Below are 18,934 nucleotides of genomic sequence, written 5' to 3'. Positions count from 1 at the left end.
ACGACTGAAGCGACTTAGCAGCAGCAGCAAATCTGTTTTATACTTAGTAGACATTATAGTTTTAAATTTTATTTTAAAACTGTGTACCTTAGCCATTTAATTGTTCTCAACTTGGTAGGAATAGAAGAAACAGATCTTAGTGTTAAATTAATAAAAATGAGCATGATATTTGATGACAAATCAGAAAATGTTCAGTTAGTTTAATCGCACGGTTGTATCCGACTCTTGCCAGCATGCCAGGTTTCCCTGTCCAACACCAACTCACTGAGCTTGCTCAAACTCATGTCCATCAGTTAGTGATGCCATCCAACCATCTCATCCTCTGTCGCCTTCTTTTCTTCCCGCCTTCAGTCTTTCCCAGCATCAGGGTCTTTTCAAATGAGTCAGCTCTTCATATCAGGTGGCCAAAGTATTAGAGCATCAGCATCAGTCCTTCCAATGAATATTCAGGACTGATTTCCTTTTGGATGGACTGGTTGGATCTCTTTGCAGTCCAAGGGATTCTCAAGAGTCTTCTCCAGCAACACAGTTCAAAAGCATCAATTCTTCGGCTCTCAGCTTTCTTTATGGGCCAACTCTCACATCCACACATGACTACTGGAAAAACCTTAGCTTTGACTAGATAGACCTTTGTGGGCAAAGTAGTGTCTCTGCTTTTTAATATGCTGTCTCGGTTGGTTGTAGCTTTTCTTCCAGGGAGCAAGCGTCTTTTGATTTCGTGGCTGCAGTCACCATCGGCAGTCACTTTGGAGCCCAGGAAAGTAAAGTCTGTCACTATTTCCATTGTTTCCCCATCTATTTGCAATGAAGTGATGCAATCAGATGCCATGATCTTCGTTTTTTGAATGTTGAATTTTAAGTCAGCTTTTTCACTCTCCTCTTTCACTTTTAACAAGAGGCTCTTTAGTTCCTCTTTACTTTCTGCCATAAATGTGGTTCATCTGAGTATCTGAGGTTATTGATATTTCCCCAGCAATCTTGATTCCAGCTTGTGCTTCATGCAGCCCAGCATTTCGCATGATGTACTCTGTATAGCAGTTAAATAAGCAGGGTGACAATATACAGCTTTGATGTACTCCTTTCCCAATTTGAAACCAGTCTGTTGTTCCATGTCTGTTTCTAACTGTTGCTTCTTGACCTGCATACAGATTTCTCAGGAGGTAGGTCAGGTGGTCTGCTGTTCCTGTCTAAGAATTTTCCACGTTTTTTTGTGATCCACACAATCCAAGGTTTAGTGTAGTCAATAAAGCAGAATTAGATGTTTTTCTGTAACTCTGTTGCTTTTTCTGTGATCCAATGGATGTTTTTCAATTTGGTCTCTGGTTTCTTTGCCTTTTCTAAATCCAGCTTGAACATCTGGAAGTTCACGGTTCAACTAGTGTTGAAGCCTTGCTTGGAGAATTTTGAGCATTACTTTTCTAGCTTGTGAGATGAGTGCAATCGTGCAGCAGTTTGAACATACTTTGACATTTCCTTTCTTTGGAATTTGAATGAAAACTGACCTTTTCCAGTCCTGTGGCCACTGGTGAGTTTTCCAAATTTGCTGACATAATTGAATGCAGCACTTTCACAGCATCATCTTTTAGGGTTGAACTGACTCGACTGGAGTTCCATCACCTCCACGAGTTTTGTTCATAGTGATGCTTCCTAAGGCCCACTTGATTTCACATTCCAGGATGTCTGGCTCTAGATGAGTGATCACACCATCGTGGTTATTTGGGTCATTAAGGTCTTTTTTTGTATAGTTCTTCTGTGTATTCTTGCCATCTCTTCTTAATATCTTCTGCTTCTATTAGGACCATACTATTTCTGTCCTTTATTGAGCCCATCTTTCCATGAAATGTTCCCTTGGTATCTCTGATTTTCTTGAAGAGATCTCTAATCTTTCCCATTCTGTTGTTTTCCTCTGTTTCTTTGCATTGATCACTGAGGAAGGCTTTCTTGTCTCTCCTTGCTCTTCTTTGGAACTCTGCATTCAAATGCGTATATCTTTCCTTTTTCCTTTGCCTTTTTCTTCTCTTCTTTTCTCTGCTATTTGTAAACCCTCCTCAGACAACCATTTTTCCTCTTTCCATTTATTTTCATGGGGATGGTCTTGATCACTGCCTCCTATACAATGTCATGAACCTCCATCCATAGTTCTTCAATGTCTATCAGATCTAATTCCTTGAATCTATTTGTCACTTCCACTGTATAATTGTAAGGGCTTTGATTTAGGTCATTCCTAAATGGTCTCATGCTTTTCCCTACTTTGTTCAATTTCAGTCTGAATTTGGCAATAAGGAGTTCATGATCTGAGCTACAGTCAGCTCCCGGTCTTGTTTTTTTTTTTTTTTTTGACTGTATAGAGCTTCTCCATCTTTGGCTGCAAAGCATATAGCCAGTCTGACTTAGTTATTGACCATCTGGTGATGTCCAGGTGTAGAGTCTTCTCTTGTGTTTTGGAAGGTGTTTGCTACGACCAGTGCGTTCTCTTGGCAAAACTGTTACCCTTTGTCGTGCTTCATTTTGTACTCCAAGGCCAGAAAATGTTAGGTATTGCCTAATTAATGATTTTTTATAACCTTTCTGAGGATGGTTGTGAATCTCCTTCTGATGGCAATATTTGCTAATGGCAGTGATGAGCCCGTGTGATTGGTGTCTCGGGGCAGTAGGCAGCTTTGAAGGTCTGAGTCCTGTGTGGTCACTCTTGCATGAGTCCAGTCCCTGGAGCTTCTGGAAATGAGCCCGTCCTTCCTCATGTGGGAGTGGGGGCTGGGCTGTGTGTCTGCTGCTGACTTCAGCCCTGCTCCTTCAGTTGCTTGTGGGCTGGGGCCTGTTCATTCATATACCTTTACCCTTTTTTCCCCTTCCCTCCTTTCTCATCGACCCCGGATTACCTGCTCACCACAGTTCTAATAAAGAATGAACCTGAAAGAACCTGTGTAGAGAACAGCTGAGCAATGACTTTATCTGAATTTTCCTCTGGGACTCTTGTATCTTTAACTTGTATAGTATTTGTGCAAATCCCAGTAGGTTATTAGATTAATTTTGGTAATTTGTGCAGCATATTAGAAATTATCTCTAGTTTAAAAAAATCTCAGTATAAAATGTGGTAGTTACATGTAAAGTTTAAGTAAACATCTTTTGTTCTAATACATGCTTTTCATATTTAGTGTCACACATGTACAGGAATGATGAAATGAATAGAATTTTGAATCAGCCAGACTTGAATCTGATTCCAGCTTTTCACATCCTAGCTTTATGAGATTGTAGATCACTTCCTCAATCTTTTCTATACCTCAGTTTCTCAGTTTCAAGATGGCAATAATCTCAGTACGTAGCTCGTTGTTGACGAAGGATTACATAGGATATGAATTCAAATGTTTAGTACACTGCTTGGTTCATTAACAGAAGCATTCAGTAAATGCTGGCTTTAAAAAGTATTTCGGTAAATTGAAAAGACAGAGTCAGTGGAGATTAAATGTGATCTTCATTTTTTTAGGAAGCATTACCAGTGCTGATATTAAAATTGGTACTTAACTATGCAGCATTTAATGAAAACTTATTAACAAAAATTTATATTCACACATGAACGCATGCACAGATTTTTATAGTGGTTTTATTTGTCATAGCCCCACACTGAACAACCCAGATGTCCCTCAACAGGTGGATGGTTGTACTGTGGTACACCTGTACTTAGAATACCCTTCGACATTAGAAAGGATGAACTACTGATTTATACAAATTGTATGGATCTTCAGAGAATTATCCAGATTGAAAAATGCTAGTCCTAAAAGGTTACACACTGTGTGATTCCATTCTTGGAATCAAACTAAATTATAGAGAACAGTTCTCTAAGTACAATTTACTGCTTTACTGGTTTTCAAAGGTTTGTCATGGGATCTGGAAAAGTGTTGGACATGGCTATAAATAATAGCAGGAAGGAATGTTGTGTGATTAAAGCTGTTCTGTATCTTAATTGTGCACATGGTTACAGGAATCTGTACATGTGATGAAATTGTGTAGAACTGTACATGCATCCACAGTTGAGTGTAAAGCTGGTAAAATCTGAGAAAACTCTGGATAGTAGCAATTTCAGCTTCTTGGTTTCAGTGTTGTACTGTACTGATGCAGGACGCTACCAATGGGAGGAACTGTGTGAGGAGTGCCGGGGACTAATCTGTACTTTTTTCCCCAGACTTCCCATGAACCTGTAATTACTTCAAAATAGAAGGTTTAAATCTTGATAAAATTGAGCTTCCCACTTTTGTTTGCATCATTATTACATCATTTTATATTTGAAAGGTGTGAAGGAAAAGATAAAGAAGGGCTTGCTAAGACCAAAGCCAAGTTCTGCCTAGGTATGTTTTAGGGTCGACTCATCAGTTGGGAAGTTTGACCTTCATTGTTGTTCAGTCACTAAGTTGTGTCAACTCTTTGTGACCCTGTGGACTGTAGCGCACCAGGCTCCTCTGTCATGGGATTTCCCAGGCGGGATCAGTGGAGCGGACTGCCGTTTCCTCCTGCAGGGACTCTTCCCTCCCCAGGGGCCGGACCTGGGTCTCCTGCTTGGCAGGCAGACTCTTTACTGCTGAGCCACCTGAGAACCCTAGGTGGTTTATACTTTTTGGTTATTGTAATGCTACTGTGAATATTTGTGGAGGTGGCATTTTTAAACAGCTGATAGTTTGCCTTACTCAATGTTGGGGCATTAAGTGTGGAGAGGAGGGGCCTGCAGCAGCCTCTTCCTGGACGGCTGTGAAGCCATGCACTTAACTCACTTGATACGGGTGGCTGAGCATATTTGCTTTCAGGAAACCAGTTGCCTTATTAATTATATCTTCTGTTATGCTTAGTAGTATTATTTTTGTAAGTCCTATAAACACTGAAGTTTCTTGATAAAATTTTTAAAGTTTAATTTTCATTGAGAAGTAAAGGTCATTCAGTTCAGTTCGGTTCAGTCACTCAGTCGTGTCCGACTCTTTGCGACCCTATGAATCACAGCACGCCAGGCCTCCCTGTCCATCACCAACTCCCGGAGTTCACTCAAACTCATGTCCACAGAGTCGGTGATGCCATCCAGCCATCTCATTCTCTGTCATCCCCGTCTCCTCCCACCCCCAATCCTTCCCAGCATCAGAGTCTTTTCCAGTGAGTCAACTCGTCACATGAGGTAGCCAAAGTATTGGAGTTTCAGCTTTAACATCAGTCCTTCCAATGAATATTCAGGACTGATTTCCTTTAGGATGGACTGGTTGGATCTCCTTGCAGTCCAAGGGACTCTCAAGAGTCTTCTCCAACACCACAGTTCAAAAGCATCAATTCTTCGGCACTCAGCTTTCTTCACAGTCCAACTCTCACATCCATACATGACTGGATGGATAATCCATACCCCTGACTAGACGGACCTATGTTGACAAAGTAATGTCTCTGCTTTTTAATGTGCTGTCTAGGCTGGTCATAACTTTTCTTCCAAGGAGTAAGCGTCTTTTAATTTCATGGCTGCAGTGACCATTGGCAGTCACTTTGGAGCCCAGGAAAGTAAAAGTCAGCTACTGTTTCCACATCTATTTCCCATGACGTGATGGGACTGGATGCCATGATCTTTGTTTTCTGAATGTTGAGCTTCAAACCAACCTTTTCACTCTCCTCTTTCACTCTCATCAAGAGGCTTTTGAGTTCCTCTTCACTTTCTGCCATAAGGGTGGTGTCATCTGCATATCTGAGGTTATTGGTATTTCTCCCGGCAATCTTGATTCCAGCTTGTGCTTCTTCCAGCCCAGCGTTCCTCATGATGTACTCTGCATAGAAGTTAAATAAGCAGGGTGACAATATACAGCCTTGACGTACTCCTTTTCCTATTTGGAACCAGTCTGTTGTTCCATGTACAGTTCTAACTGTTGCTTCCTGACCTGCATACAGGTTTCTCAAAAGGCAGGTCAGGTGGTCTGGTATTCCCATCTCTTTCAGAATGTTCCACAGTTTATTGTGATCCACACAGTCAAAGGCTTTGGCATAGTCAATGAAGCAGAAATAGATGTTTTTCTGGAACTCTGTTGCTTTTTTGATGATCCAGTGGATGCTGGCAATTTGATCTCTGGTTCTTCTGCATTTTCTAAAACCAGCTTGAATATCTGGAAGTTCACAGTTCACGTATTGCTGAAGCCTGGCTTGGAGAATTTTGAGCATGACTTTACTAGCGTGTGAGATGAGTGCAATTGTGTGGTAGTTTGAGCATTCTTTGGCATTGCCTTTCTTTCTGACTGAAATGAAAACTGACTTTTTCCAGTCCTATGACCACTGCTGAGTTTTCCAGATTTGCTGGCATCTTGAGTGCAGCCCTTTCACCGCATCATCTTTCAGGAATTGAAATAGCCCAACTGAAATTCCATCACCTCTACTAATTTTGTTCATCGTGATGCTTCCTAAGGCCCACTTGACTTCACATTCCAGGTTGTCTGGCTCTAAGTGAGTGATCACACCATCTTGATTATCTGGGTTGTAAAGATTTTTTGTACAGTTCTTCTGTGTATTCTTGCCACCTCTTCTTAATATCTTCTGCTTAATATCTTCTGTTCCATACCATTTCTGTCCTTGATTGTGCTGATCTTTGCATGAAATGTTCCCTTGATATCTCTAATTTTCTTGAAGAGATCTCTAGTCTTTCCCATTCTATTGTTTTCATCTATTTGTTTCCATTGATCACTGAGGAAGGCTTTCTTATCTCTCCTTGCTATTCTTTGGAACTCTGTATTCAAATGGGTATACCTTTCCTTTTCTCCTTTGCTTTTCACTTCCCTTTTTTTCAAAGCTGTTTGTAAGTCCTCCTCAGACAGCCATTTTGCTTTTTTGCATTTCTTTTTCTTCTGGATGTTCTTGATTCCTGTCTCCTGTATGTCCTCAGTTCTTCATGCACTGTATCAGATCTAGTCCCTTAAGTCTAGTTCTCACTTCCACTGTATAGTCTTAAGGAATTTGATTTAGTCATACCTGAATGGTCTAGTGGTTTTCTCCACTTTCTTCAATTTCAGTCTGAATTTGGCAATAAGGAGTTCATGATCTGAACCACAGTCAGCCTCCGGTCTTGTTTTTGCTGACCGTATAGAGCTTCTCCGTCTTCCGCTGCAAAGAATATAATCAGTTTGATTTCAGTGTTGGCTATCTGGTGATCTCTGTGTATAGTCTTCTCTTGTGTTGTTGGAAGAGGGTGTTTGCTATGACCAGTACATTCTCTTAGCAAAACTCTATTAGCCTCTGCCCTGCTTCATTCTGTACTCCAAGGACAAATTTGCCTGTTACTCCAGGTGTTTCTTTACTTCCTGCTTTTGCATTTCAGACCTTATAGAGTCTTATATCAGAAAAGAAAATATAAGTGTAAATATTGCACTTAAATACACATTACTTTCTTTTCTCAAGTGTGTCATACAGAGGTTTTCATCTTCAAGCAAAGTAATCCTCTCTGGTTAATGTAAGCAGGAAACGGGGCCGAGTACCTTACAGAATTTCTAGTAGGCTGGGGCCCATGTGTGGATATATGTAGCAGCATTAATACCGAAGAGGAGAGTGCAGACCACAGCCAAGAATGTCCTGCTGGAAACAGCACTCCTAGTGCCTGCTTTGGGTTGCACTGTTGAGCTGTGCCCCGCTGCTCGGAGAGCTTCAGCCACACCCCACACCTTCCCTCACAGAGTCCAGCCTTCTTGGGTGTGGCTAGCCTCTTGAGTTCCCTGGGTCTTCCAGAGAGGAGGGTTGGAATAATGTGTCTCTAGTGTCTGTCACAGTGTGATTTTCATTTCTCTCCTCTTGTTATATTTTCTCTGTGTGTTTTCTCTCTTCTTTTGTTCAAACCTGTGTTTGTGGGCACAGGGCTGATGGAATTGCGGTATATTTTTGTAAGGAATGGAATCAGAGTGTGGGAATGCTGGAGTGTTGTTGGGTGGCTGATTCACGTTTCCTCTGTGCCTGTGTCCTCAGTGACGGCATGCTGCACCTTCCCTTCCTACGGCGTCTTCTTGGACTTGTGCCTGGGTGGGTCAGGAGCACAGAGGATCTGTGATTTCTTGCCAGTCGTCAACTACTGTGTTTGTCTGTCATCCGTTTGGGGTGCTGCTATCCAAAAACACGGACTTCTAGGTCTAAAACAGAGGACTCCCTTTACCCACAGCCATAGCAGTAGCTCGAGTTTCAGCCTTGTTACCCCCACATTCCAGTTGCAGGGGTCACGTTAGAGCAAAGACACTCTTGGCAGCAGTTACTCTGACCGATACAGGCTGTGGTGAGATTCGTTCCGTTTGTCTCCTTGAGTATTCGATGAAGCCTGCTGGTCAGCAGTGCTTCAAGCAGCAGGTTGAGGCTGCCCTGCACTACCAGCCTCAGCCCTGCCTCTCAGATCTCAGATCCTGCCAGGCAAACACATCCCGTAAACCACTAGAGTCTATATTAGGACTCCAGGAAGCTTTCTTAGTTTCTTCTGGTGCAGTTTCACTCAACGTTAGGTTTGAATGATTGCACAGACTTTGTTCAGCAAGGCGGACATTGGGGCAAGTCTTTCATCCATGACACCCTGATGGTGAGTTGAAGCTGATCTGAATGCTTCTGGGGCTGACGCCATATCACTGACTACTTCAGGCAAAGCCAGTGGCGTGTTTCTTAGGGCCTGTTCCTTTGGTGTCTCATCATAGGTGTCTGTCTGCTGGCGCACGAATGTACTTTCTCTCCAGGAAACTTGCCAGAGGAACCAGAGTTGCCTCAGGGTAGAGAGATGACCACCATTGTCTAAGGCTGCACGTGTACAGGTCCTGATTCCTCAAACAGCTAACCATCTCTATGCATGCCTCTGAGGTGCACGTCAGTGTTTTTGGACAGAGAGGCAAGTTAATGCCTGGCTTCCCCGTCAGATGTGTAGTCTTGAAGGTGCACTGGGTGCTCCTGGGTGGAACGTGTCCTCTGTAGTTCTCGGGGTCTCCCAGTTGGGAAGCTGCTGGGTGACAGTGCTTTCAGTGAGGCCTCCCAGCTGGCTGGTTAGGAACATTGAGTCCAATCTTTGTTTTTGAAGGGGCTGTTTAATGGCCTGGCAAGATGGCAGCTGTCACAGGAGAGGGACTTTCAGCTTGGGGAGCACAGATCTTTCAGAATGGGCTTGGGTCTGCCTGCCCTTTGGCTCTGGAGGGTGGATGCCGTCTCTGTCTTCCAAGGTGGTTTGTTGTTGACAGAGTGGTGAAGGTCTTGCAGAAGAAAGGTGGTCTGCACCTCTACTTGCAGTGCCTTCAGACCCCTGAGCGCCCCGTGCAGTGTTTCCTGGTGGTGAGCAGAGCCCTGCCCCTGCACCCGCCGCCCACGTGGCCTCCCATCCCTCAGCCTGCTGCTCCCGGCGGTGTGTCTGCACACGCGCTGGGCCCTGATGCCACGTGCATGGAGCAGAGCCGTCACTCACTGTGGTTCCTGTGACAGTACACCAACTGCTCTTTAAAGGGAAACGTGTTTCCTAAAGTTTCTCATTAGAGAGGAGGAGAATGAGCCCCGTCAGAGAGCAGACTTGAGTGAGGGCGCCTGGGGCCGCTCGGCTCGGAGGGGCAGAGTTCTGGTTCTCTGGTCTTCTGTGTGCTGATGCCAACCTGTAGCAGCTTTAGTTTCTGAGCTTGATCAGAATGTATTTAAATATACGTTAAATATGAGCTTCCCTGGTAGCTCAGATGGTGAAGAATCTGCCTGCAGTCTAAGGGATCAGATTCGGTCCCTGGGTCAGGAAGATCCCTTGGAGAAGGGAATGGCAGCTCACTCTACTCTTCTTGCCTGGAGAATTCCATGGACAGAGGAGCCTGGAGGGCTCAAAGAGTCAGATACAACTGAGCAAGTAACACATGCACCCGTGCATACATACTTTAAATAAACTTAAATCCTTAATTGCCTCCAGGTTTCTCAAAATTTGACTAGGTATATTCTTAGACACTTAGAGTTAGCTGGATCTTTGCTATATTTCTCTGGACTGCTCTTATTTTTACTGTTTCTTTGCTTATTTGGCTGTGTTGGGTGTTGGTTGCAGTGCGTGGATCTTTGCTTTGTTGCAGGGTCCTTTGACGCAGCGCATGGACTCTAGTCTGGCGCTCGGGCTCTGGAGTGTGCAGACTCGGCACTCGTGGCCCGTGGGCTTTGTTGCTCCGTGGCACATGGCATCCTAGTTCCCTGGCCAGGAATTGAACCCACGTCCCCTGCATTGCAAGGCTGGTTCTTAACCATTAGGCCACCAGGGAAGTCTGGACCACATATTTTTTTTACTAATAACCCAAATCTTGTAATTTCTCTTCATCCATTAATGAAGCACATAGCCATTATTCTACTTCTTTCTCTTTTTTAAATTGTGGTAAAATATACATAAAATTAAATTAGATAATTTGAAAATAATACTCTTGCTGCAACTTGCCTTGTGGAACCAAGACTGTTCATCTGGGTTCCTTGAGTAGCAAGGGGTTTGATGTGCGAGGGACTAGAGGAAATGCCTCCAAGGGAGTCTGGAGAGGGAGTTGAGAGAAGCTGGAGGGTGTCAAACTCAGTGGTGATCTGACAGCAGGTGAAGGAGAGACGGCAGGAAGAAGGTTGGGGGGAGGTGTCTTAGGGCACTGTGCAGTTCCAAGAGGACTTAGCAAGGTGATTGGGGGAATACTCCAGCCACAGTCCTGGGGATCCCAGCATCGTGCACATTTCAGCATTCTTGCTGTGATCAGATGTTGGCTGGTGGAGCCCATGGGAAGTGTGGCTCCATCACACCTGTTGTGATGGGTGTCACAGGGCTGCAGCCGGGGCTGTTTGTCGTTTATACTAACTGCAGTCAAAGATTAAAAGTGCATCTTCATGGCTGCTATAAAGACAGAAGTTTCTTAACTTAAAACAAAAAGGGGTAAAAAAAGCATCTTCAGTCTCTGCGGATTTTGTTGAGTTCAATTACAGAAGAGGTCTTTGACAGAGGTTTCTTAACTTGAAAAAAAGGGGGAAAAAAGCTTCTTCAGTCTCTATGGATTTCGTTGAGTTCAATTACAGAATAGGTCTTTGCAAATTTGATTGGATCAAAATTTTCCATAATACTAAAAAAAAAAAAAAAAATGGCAGGTTTTCCTTTTTTCTTAATGTAAAACATTGAGGGGCTACTCTGGTGGTCCAGTGGTGAAGGCTCCATGCTTCCAGTGCAGGGAGCGCAGGTTCCATCCGTGGTCAGGAGACTAAGACCCCACAGGCTGCACAGCACAGCCAGCCCCCCAGAAAGATGCTTACCTGTTGGATAACTGGTTTCAGTTCACTAAAGCGTTACAACCAGAGGAGGAAAAGTGACCCTCAGTTCAGCTATCACTGTGCTTTGAAATATGTTACTGGGCAGTAATTGACAGATATGACATTGAGGAAAATGTTACAATGCCTGTTTGAATTTAGCCAAATTTATTAGCTTCTGTTTATTTCCCTTATGGTTAAGACTCTTAAGGCCCTTAGGCTCAAAATGTACCCGAGTTAATTTTGCCCACGACCAAACAAAGGTCTTCCTATAAGGAATGGTCATATAACTTCCTATAACTTGATTGTTTCTTTTTGTTTCAAGTATCTCCTACCCCCTCGAAAAAGTCAATGTTAAGTAAATTTACTTTTAACATCAAATAAGTCATTCTCACATTTATTGAAGGCCCAAATGAAGACTACAGGGTATAGCTGGACATTTATTTTTTAAGACCACTGATCAGTTCAGTTCAGTCGCTCAGTCGTGTCCAACTCTTTGCGACCCCATGAATCACAGCACGCCAGGCCTCCCTGTCCATCACCAACTCCCGGAGTTCACTCAAACTCATGTCTATCAAGTTGGTGATGACATCAGCCATCTCATTCTCTGTTATCCCCGTCTCCTCCCATCCCCAATCCCTCCTAGCATCAGACTCTTTTCCAGTGAGTCAGCTCTTCGCATGAGGTGGCCAAAGTATTGGAGTTTCAGCTTTAGCATCAGTCCTTCCAATGAACACCCAGGATTGATCTCCTTTAGAATGGACTGGTTGGATCTCCTTGACGTCCAAGGGACTCTCAGGACGCAGAGATCAAATTATTTTAATTCCTCTCTGTTTTTGATTACTACTTTTATTGAGGCTTGCAACAGTATGGTTACTGTATCTATTTGAATCAAAAGGTTAATATATTAAACAACTAAATAATGTGCCATTAAGCTGGGGGGGCGGCCTTGAGGAGATACCCCTCGTCCAAGGTAAGGTACAGCGGCTGCACTTTGCTGGAGCGGCTGTGAAGAGATTTTCCACGACCAAGGTAAGAGAAACCCAAATAAGACGGTAGGTATTGCTAGGGGGCGTCAGAGGGCAGACACACTGAAATCATAATCACAGGAAACTAGTCGATCTGATCACATGGACCACAGCGGAATGTGGTCCACTGCAGAAGGGAATGGCAAACCACTTCAGTAAACTTGCCTTGAGAACCCCATGAACAGTAACAAAGGGCAAAATGATAGGATACTGAATGAGGAATTCCCCAGGTCGGTAGGTGCCCAGTATGCTACTGGAGCTCAGTGGAGAAATAACTATAGAAGGAATAGAGGGATGGAGCAGGAGCAAAAGCAAAACCAATACCCAGTTGTGGATGTGACCAGTGATAGAAGCAAGGTCCGGTGCTGTAAAGAGCAATATTGCATAGGAACCTGGAATGTTAGGTCCGTGAATCAAGGCAAATTGGAAGTGGTCAAACGGGAGATGGCAAGAGTGAACGTCGACATTCTAGGAATCAGTGAATTAAAATGGACTGGAATGGGTGAATTTACTCAGATGACCATTATATCTACTACTGTGGGCAGGAATCCCTTAGAAGAAATGGAGTAGCCATCATGGTCAACAAAAGAGTCCGAAATGCAGCACTTGGATGCAATCTTAAAAATGACAGAATGATTTCTGTTAGTTTCCAAGGCAAACCATTCAATATTACAGTAATCCAAGCCTATGCCCCAACCAGTAATGCTGAAGAAGCTGAAGTTAATCGGTTCTATGAAGACCTACAAGACCTTTTAGAACTAACACCCAAAAAAGATGTCCTTTTCATTATAGGGGACTGGAATGCAAAAGTAGGAAGTCAAGAAACACCTGGAGTAACTGGCAAATTTGGCCTTGGAGCACGGAATGAAGCAGGGCAAAGGCTAATTGAGTTTTGTCAAGAGAATGCACTGGTCATAGCAAACACCCTCTTCCAACAACACAAGAGAAGACTCTACACATGGACATCACCAGATGGTCAACACCGAAATCAGATTGATTATATTCTTTGCAACCAAAGATGGAGAAGCTGTATACAGTTAGCAAAAACAAGACCAGGAGCTGACTGTGGCTCAGATCATGAACTCCTTATTGCGAAATTCAGACTTAAATTGAAAAAAGCAGGGAAAACCACTAGACCATTCAGATATGACCTCAATCAAATCCCTTATGATTATACAGTGGAAGTGAGAAATAGATTTAAGGGACTAGATCTGATTGATAGAGTGCCTGATGAACTCTGGACAGAGGTTCGTGACATTGTACAGGAGACAGGGACCAAGACCATCCCCATGGAAAAGAAATGCAGAAGAGCGAAATGGCTGTCTGAGGAGGCCTTACAAATAGCTGTGAAAAGAGGAGAGGCGAAAAGCAAAGGAGAAAAGGAAAGATATAAGCATCTGAATGCAGAGTTCCAAAGAATAGCAAGGAGAGATAAGAAAGTCTTCCTTAGTGATCAATGCAAAGAAATAGAGGAAAACAACAGAATAGGGAAAACAACAGAATAGGAAAAACAAGAGACCTCTTCAAGAAAATTAGAGATTCCAAGGGAACATTTCATGCAAAGATGGGCTCGATAAAGGACAGAAATGGTATGGACCTAACAGAAGCAGAAGATATTAAGAAGAGGTGGCAGGAATACACAGAAGAACTGTACAAAAAAGATCTTCACGACCAAGATAGTCACGATAACGTGATCACTGACCTAGAGCCAGACATCTTGGAATGTGAAGTCAAGTGGGCCTTAGAAAGCATCACTACGAACAAAGCTAGTGGAGGTGATGGAATTCCAGTTGAGCTATTTCAAGTCTTGAAAGATGATGCTGTGAAAGTGCTGCACTCAATATGCCAGCAGATTTGGAAAACTCAGCGCTGGCCACAGGACTGGAAGAGGTCAGTCTTCATTCCAATCCCAAAGAAAGGCAATGCCAAAGAATGCTCAAACTACCACACAATTGCACTCATCTCACACGCTAGTAAAGTCATGCTCAAAATTCTCCAAGCCAGGCTTCAGCAGTATGTAAACCGTGAACTCCCAGATGTTCAAGCAGGTTTTAGAAAAGGCAGAGGCACCAGAGATCAAATTGCCAACATCCGCTGGATCATGGAGAAAGCAAGAGAGTTCCAGAAAAACATCTATTTCTGCTTCATTGACTATGCCAAAGCCTTTGACTGTGTGGATCACAATAAACTGTGGAACATTCTGAAAGAGATGGGAATCCCAGACCACCTGACCTGCCTCTTGAGAAACCTGTATGCAGGTCAGGAAGCAACAGTTAGAACTGGACATGGAACAACAGACTGATCCAAGTAGGTAAAGGTGTACGTCAAGGTTGTATATTGTCACCCTACTTATTTAACTTCTATGCAGAGTACATCATGAGGAACGCTGGGCTGGAAGAAGCACAAGCTGGAATCAAGATTGCTGGGAGAAATATCAATAACCTCAGATATGCAGATGACACTACCCTTATGGCAGAAAGTGAAGAGGAACTCAAAAGCCTCTTGATGAAAGTGTAAGAGGAGAGTGAAAAGGTTGGCTTGAAGCTCAACATTCAGAAAACAAAGATCATGGCATCTGGTCCCATCACTTCATGGGAAATAGATGGAAAAACAGTGGAAACAGTGTCAGACTTCATTTTTTTGGGCTCCAAAATCACTGCAGATGCTGATTGCAGCCATGAAATTAAAAGACGCTTGCTCCTTGGAAGGAAAATTATGACCAACCTTGATAGTATATTAAAAAGCAGAGACATTACTTTGCCAACCAAGGTCCGTCTAGTCAAGGCAATGGTTTTTCCTGTGGTCATGTATGGATGTGAGAGTTGGACTGTGAAGAAAGCTGATCGCCGAAGAATCGATGCTTTTGAACTGTGGTGCTGGAGAAGACTCTTGAGAGTCCCTTGGACTGCAAGGAGATCCAACCAGTCCATTCTAAAGGAGATCAATCCTGGGTGTTCATTGGAGGGACTGATGCTAAAGCTGAAACTGCAATACTTTGGCCACCTCATGCGACGAGTTGACTCACTGGAAAAGACTCTGATGCTGGGAAAGGTTGGGGGCGGGAGGAGAAGGGGACGACGGAGAATGAGATGGCTGGATGGCATCACCGACTCTGTGGACATGAGTTTGAGTGTACTCCGGGAGTTGGTGATGGACAGGGAGGCCTGGCGTGCTGTGATTCATGGGGTCGCGGAGAGTCGGACACGACTGAGCGACTGAACTGAACTGAACTGAACTGATACTGCCAGTTTTCTGAATCTATGTACTGCATTTTGTCACTTAAGCTATAATAGGCCACCAGACAAAGGTAACTCATGACTCAAGGTAACTGCAAAGTTTCATAATTAACCAGTCGGTTAATTACTCAGTGATTGCTGTGCAGGGTGCTCCTAGTTATTAGAACAGTAACGATGAATGAAATACACTGCTTAAACTCTTAAGAAACTTATACTCAGGAATTCAGCGCTTCCTATTATTTCATATGAATATTGGGATACTAGCATCTCAACAAAATGGAAGAACACAGAAAGAATTCATGGATATCTCAGGGGGAGTGTCTGAATAAATCTTTAAAAGTGCAGGTTCTGTCTTGAATCCAGGTGTTTGTATTCATGTAAATTAGCACCTATTGATCCTGTAATTTGTATGAGATACATGCAGTTACCCCAAGCTCTGACTTGTCCTCTTACTGTGTCTATCGTTATAGAGCATTTTATTAGAAACATAAGTATAGGGCTTTACATTTACCAACGTAAATCACCCTTCTCTGTGTTTGTCTTCATAATGTAGTATTCAGGTTTAATTTATATTGTGGATTAACACTTGAGATTTTAAAATTCCTGGGTATTTCTTTTGTTGCACTGGAGGCAATATATTTCTCTATAAGCATCATTTACTCATTTTAACTTGATAAATGTGGAATTTGATTGTGCAAAGAGAGACAGATGATTTCTGCTGTGGAGCTGAGAAGATGAATAGCTGTATAACCTGTTTCTTCCAGGCCCAGATAGCAGGTATTCACAGATGCTGATAGAATTTTTACTGAAGTACTTTACTTGTGCTGGTTTGCAGTTTGCATTCAGCTTGTGAAGCTGATATGTGTTTCAGTGTAGTATAGCCATCATTTTACATATGAAAACATCTCCTCATATTCAGGATGAACCTGTTGCCCAATTGTGAGCTTTCTAAAGAATACTTGCTTTTGCTGTTTGTTGGATACCTTTTGAGTTCCTTTGGCGTAATCTGGGAGAAAGCATCTGTGTTGGTGGCCTTGGCAAAACCCGGACAAGCCTGTGGTTGGTCTTAAGCATCACAGCTCTTAGCGTGCCTGGAATTTTTGTGCACAAACTTGTTAGTCGAAAACGGGTTGGAGACCGAAAGTTAAAGATGCATAACGTGTTACTGCTTTTCTTCTTCTGTGTTGCACACAGCGCTCGATGGCATTACACTGAATTGTGTGGTGGAGGGAAGTTGGGTGATCTGTATTTATGTATGAAGAAACCTCCTCACTTCATTTTCAAGGGTGGAAAACGACTTTGCTGGTTCAGTGATGTTAATTCCTGTATGTGTCTTTGTCTTGCTGTTTAACTTCTTTCTACTTCTAATGATTTTCGTTTAATCATTTGCCTTGTTCTAAGATTGCCTTTGACAAACTCTGTCCCTCTTATTGAATATCTTCACGATTTTTGCTTATAGTTTATTTGTCCCTTTATATGTCTTTACTTTCTAGTTTATGTCATTGCTGACACTTTTCCCCACTATTTGTGATCACGGTTTTGGCCACTTATTTTCCTCATCGTTGGCTGTGTGGGTTTTGCTGGTCTCAGCTTTTGTAGTGCATTTTCAGTTTGTTGCTGCTCTTGAGGAAATCCTCAGCTATCCTGAATTCCAGCTGGCATGCCTGTGCGCATGTATGCAGACATGTCTTAATAGCTAGATTGTGTTAAAAGTACCTTTTCTCGTGTAAGGTTCCTTTTTGATAATTGTAGCAAGAATAACAAGTCTGTAGCATTTACTTTCGAAATCATTAAAATGGAGTCCATGATCTAACACCTAAAGATGTCTTACTTAGAAGCCTTGTTTGGACCAAAGGTCAATAAGCAGTGTTTCTAAAGTGTTATAAAGTGTTAATAAAGTGTTTCTATTAAAGAGTAGAGACATTACTTTGCCAACCAAGGTCCGTCTAGTCAAGGTTATGGTTTTTCCTGTGGTCATGTATGGATGTGAGAGTTGGACTGTGAAGAAATCTGATCGCCGAAGAATTGATGCTTTTGAACTGTGGTGCTGGAGAAGACTCTTGAGAGGCCCTTGGACTGCAAGGAGATCCAACCAGTCCATTCTAAAGGAGATCAATCCTGGGTGTTCATTGGAGGGACTGATGCTAAAGCTGAAACTCCAATACTTTGGCCACCTCATGCGACAAGTTGACTCACTGGAAAAGACTCTGATGCTGGGAAAGGTTGGGGGCGGGAGGAGACGGGGATGACAGAGAATGAGATGACTGGATGGCATCACCGACTCGATGGACATGAGTTTGAGTGACTCCGGGAGTTGGTGATGGACAGTGAGGCCTGGCATGCTGTGATTCATGGGGTCGCGGAGAGTCGGACACGACTGAGTGACTGAACTGAACTGAACTGAAACACGTGTTTGCAGTAAGGAGGAGAATATTTTAGGGTCAGTTTAATTGTATGCTTTCATGCACTGGTTGTTGATGGGACATGAGAGAGAGAGTTTTCCATGTGGAAGAGCAGTTCTGTCCCTTTGAAGGAACTGCTGGTTAAGTCACCAGTTTGCCAGATGCAGTGGTAATGATCTTATTTGACACAGTTGCTCACTCTCTCTGTTGACACACTTTCCTCCCATACTTTTCGGACTTCTTGTTTGTTTTCTGCCACATTATAGCTTTCTACTTTTCTTTAACTAATTTCCCCAACCTGCAAATCAAATCCTACAGTTGAAATTGATGAAACTGAAACGTTCCAGACAGTTCCTGGACCTCTTTTCTCGCTCTCTCTCTTCTCCTCTCTTGATGATCATCTGAGATTTGGTTTTTACATGCAATTGCTATGGTAATCTCTTTCTTGAACTAGGGTCTCCTATATCCAATTTCCTTTTCTACTTCTTTTGATAAGGATCAATAATATATATTTCCAACTTAACATCTCTAAAACTGAACTCCTGATTTTTCTTCCCAAACCTGTTTCCTCTGTTTGTCCTTATTTATTTTCCATCTTAATAAATGACTGTCAGCTTTTAAATTGTCCTGGTCAGAAATTGTGGAGTCAGTCTTGCCTCCTCCCTTTCTTTAGATCACTAGATTTCTGTCTTTTTCTTTTCATAGTTGTGTCCCCAGTACCAACAAGTCCTTAGTAGACATTACTTACAGGCTTGGAAGCAATGAAATGCATAACCTAATGAACAGAGAAGGTCTGATGCCCAAGGATAGAGCCTTTATTTAACTTAGGATGCTCCCAGGAGGAGGGCAGAAACTCCTGTTTTCTTAACCTCTTCAGTTATCAGTTCTGGGGTGAGTAGCTTTTGTCTGCCTTTGAGACTGTTAAGTATGGCATACTTAATGCGAACTAATGGAGATCATATCTACTATGTTATTGGAACATCAAGCAGAACATGATGATTAATTCCTTATGATGAATATCACAATT

General features: G+C 42.8%; 1 protein-coding gene across 2 annotated transcripts in view; it reads left to right on the top strand.

Moving 5' to 3' along the window:
- DIAPH3 (diaphanous related formin 3) overlaps positions 1-18,934 on the top strand; it is a 582,052-nt gene that overhangs the window by 175,252 nt on the left and 387,866 nt on the right. The window lies entirely within an intron of this gene.

The sequence above is a fragment of the Moschus berezovskii genome, chromosome 13 (assembly GCF_049115385.1).
Source record: "Moschus berezovskii isolate FMDL1 chromosome 13, NW_MosBer_1.0, whole genome shotgun sequence".
NCBI classification, from domain to species: domain Eukaryota; kingdom Metazoa; phylum Chordata; class Mammalia; order Artiodactyla; family Moschidae; genus Moschus; species Moschus berezovskii.
The sequence above is the reverse complement of the archived record's forward strand: the minus strand, read 5'-3'. Positions and strand labels throughout refer to the sequence as shown.